Raw genomic sequence first — 3795 nt, forward strand, 5'->3', positions numbered from 1 at the left:
AACAACATGTGACAAAACAGATTCTGATATTGCCCGTTGTCTGATTCTGCATATTTTGGACCAGGCCTGATAATGTGGAAGATACAGAAATTAAGAACCACAGTGTCGCTAAAGAACGTGCAAGGACTCTTGGGTGCTTCCTCGAAACAGGACACTGGATCTATTGAAACGTAAACCAACGAGGAGCTAAATGCACTATGTCTTTTATTTCTTATTAAAAGCTAGTACCATCATCTCATTTATTTGGGAGGAGAGAAGACCAGGCAGGAGGGGTGGGGAGCAGCCTTCAGAATCTCAAGGCTTATCAGTGGTAGATTTGTACCTACAACCCAACTATTCTGATTCGCACTTGGTGCATTCTGAAAGTTATTTTCCCAAATTAATTTTACCCTTTGTCAACACAGTAACAACAGTCACCAAAACAATCACTGAAAGGATTTAGGAATAAGAGGAAAAGGGGACCAAGAATCCAATAGCAAAGGAGAACAGAGAGCAGCCGAATATCTTCTTGCCTGGTCATAGATTTTGCTGATAGAAAAGTGACATTTACAAAAGATAGACAGAATCCCGCAAAGTTCCAGACAACACCACTTTTTAAACAAATTCTACAGTTTGAATAGTCAAGGCTATCTATTATCCATTGCTCAAGGTTGCCTTTGCTGTGCTGTTTTCCCTGAAGTTCTGTTGCCTCTAGACTCGCTTTCAATAAACTGTTAAGGTCTTAATCTTCCATATTCTCATTTATTCAAAAAAGATTTTTTGTGACTCTGCTGCATGCCAGGCTCTTTCCCAGGCTATGGTGATATTATGAGATATCACTCTTGTTTAGGTTGTATTCACTATTAAACTTGGATCACGGGGTGTGGGGAAGGGAGGGAGGTTATTTCTAAGAACAAGTCCAATATTGTAATAGAAAACAAAATGATTTCTGTAAGGTTGGCATTCATGGAAGTACAGAATGTGATGTTGAAAAAATATTTTGTTCCATTACATTGAAAAAAATTTTTTTTGGTTTTATTTAGATTTATTTATTTACTGTAGGAAGGGAGCATGAGGAAAGGGTAGGGGAGGGAGAGAGAAAATGCTGAAGGAGACGCCCCACTGAGGGTGCAGCCCTTGGCACGGGGCTCAATCCCAGAACCCTGAGACCATGACCTAAGCCAAAATCAACAGTTGGCCACTTAATCGACTGAGCCACCCAGGCACCCTACACTGAAAAAATTTTTAAAGGAGTTGTAATGTAAGACAAAAGGAAAGACTAAATACTGGATTGGTGATTGCCCGAGATTTTACTGAAATTGGTATCAGTAACGATTACTCAGGATTAGTCCTCCTGCAGCATGAAGATTGGACACGATGAATTCTTCAATCATTTCCAATAGCACTTCCCCAACCACTAACCATGATTTCAGGCTCCGTTCCCAAATGCCTCATTAGAGTATGCATTAAAATCTGTTGTTTCCCTGGAATAAAACTGGCAATGGGAAATTTTACTATCTATGCATTTTCAGAAAACATTTTATCTCTACGCAAAACGGAAGTAGGGGAACCAGTGTGATATATTTTGATTCTTGTTAGAGAACAAAGAGAGGGATGGGGGCACTGTGAATATGCAACCTATTCAGAACAATTAGATTTAATTTTTGGAGAAACTACAGTTACCTTCGGAATTCTTGCCATCATGAATAGCCAGTGTCCCCAGTGGCAAAGAGCTCATGTCTCAGAGGCCATGTGCACCCGTGTGCATCTCCCTGGGAAATGACGGAACCTCCTTCACGCTCACTTCCCTCATCTGTTCAGCAGAGATCATGAACATGCCAACCTCAGAGACTCCCTGGGAGAAAATGCACAGACCTTTTGGGCAGTGCCTGAAACACGGAAGACACTTCTGTCCAGTGGCCATTTGTCACCCCCTTTTTCACCAACAAGGAAGACACTGTGCAAACCTCTCCGGCTCCCAACCAGACTCTAGCCGCCGGCTCTAGGAGAACAGAGGTGGACGGGACATGCACTAGAACACAATGGAGTCCCCCTTCTTGCGCAGGTGGAGCGCAGGGGAGAGAGCTAACGACAGCACCTTCTCAGGACTCCTCCTCCTGGGCTTCTCCAACAGGCCTCAGCTGGAGACGCCTCTCTTTGTGGTCATCCTGATCGTCTAGTTCTTGAGCTTTCTCGGCAACGGCACGATTATACTTCTGTCTCGGATGGACCCTCGCCTGCACACCCCCATGTATTTCTTCCTCTCCAACCTCTCTTTCATGGACCTTTGTCTGACCACCTGCACCATCCCCCAGACGCTGGCCAACCTCCAGGGGCGGGACAAGACCATCAGCTACGGTGGCTGCGTGACCCAGCTCCTCATCGCCCTGGGGCTGGGGGGCGTGGAGTGTGTGCTCCTGGCCGTCATGGCCTATGACCGCTACGCGGCGGTGTGCCGCCCCCTGCACTACCTGGCCGTGGAGCCCCCGCAGCTCTGCCTGTGGCTGGTGCTGACGGCTTGGCTCACGGGCTTCGGCAATTTGGCGCTGCAGACGGCCCTGACCATGACGCTGCCGCTGTGCGGGAGACACCGGGCGGACCATTTCTTCTGCGAAATGCCGGCGATGCGGAAGCTGGCCTCCGCCAACACCTCCGTCAGCGAGGCTGAGCTCTTCACGGTCAGCGTCTTCTTCCTCGTGGTGCCGCTGTCGCTCATCTTAGTGTCCTACGGCCACATCGCGCGGGCCATCCTGACGATCACGTCGGCCCGGGGGAGGCGCAAGGCCTTCGGCACGTGCGGCGCACCTGACGGTGGTGGTCGTCTTCTTCGGCACGCTCATCTCCATGCACCTCCAGCCCCCCTCCAGTTACTCGCAGGATGTGAGCAAAAGCATCGCGCTCTTGTACACTCTGGTGACCCCTGCTGAATCCCCTCGTCTACACTCTGCGGAACAAGGAGGTCAAGGGGGCACTGAGGAGACTGCTGCGGGCAAGCGCGGCCTCGCGAGGGAGCTGAAGCGGGGCTTGCGGGGCTGAGCGCTGGGGCTCGGGGCACTGCTGGGCGACGCGAAGCCAGCTTTCACACACTTCAGCAGGTCCTCGGAAAGCACCTGCTGTGCACGAGGCCCTGTTCTAGGGACTTGAGATCTCTCCGCAATCCAAACACACACCCTGTCCCCATGGAGCTGAACCTTCTAGAGGGGAGAATATGGGTTTGAAGATGATGTGAAAATAAACTATGAAATACCATGTCTTGGAATCCTTCACAAGAATGAGAGTACACAAATTCTAAGTACAAACAACATGAATGATTCTCACAAACGCAACGTTGAGTGAAAGAAACCAGAATCTAAATGGTTACTACTGTTCAAATCTAATTATCCCCGATGTACTCTTTATTCATGTAAAACACAAAACCAGGCCCAAGGAAACCACAGGTATTGGAAGTCAGAATAATGGATTCTCGGGGGAGTCGTGATTGGAAGGGGAAATGGGGGAGGGGAATTCCGGGGTTCTGCTTATATTCTAATTCTGGATCTGGATGCTATTTATAGAAGGTACACAATGTGTGAAAATTCATCAAACTTGACAGTGACGTTACTTCCACGCTCTGTCTGCCTGTTGTACATCAAATCATTTACTTTTAAAACGTTTGAAATAAGCTAGCTATGAACATATACTGTGATACTAAATACATTAAGATTTGGGTTCCTTTCACACCCCATCCGGCTTTATATTCCACATGATCTATGTGACTTCATTCCAGTGTACTGAGCTAGTAGAATTCAAACCGTTTTGGATACCCGCGATATGGAG

General features: G+C 47.8%; 1 pseudogene; it reads left to right on the plus strand.

Annotated features, from left to right (window-relative positions):
- The first annotated feature begins 2021 nt into the window (after nucleotides 1-2021).
- Nucleotides 2022-2995, plus strand: LOC100474347 (annotated as a pseudogene).
- Nucleotides 2996-3795: the final 800 nt, after the last annotated feature.

This window comes from Ailuropoda melanoleuca, unplaced genomic scaffold, assembly GCF_002007445.2.
Source record: "Ailuropoda melanoleuca isolate Jingjing unplaced genomic scaffold, ASM200744v2 unplaced-scaffold8669, whole genome shotgun sequence".
Taxonomy (NCBI): Eukaryota; Metazoa; Chordata; class Mammalia; order Carnivora; family Ursidae; genus Ailuropoda; species Ailuropoda melanoleuca.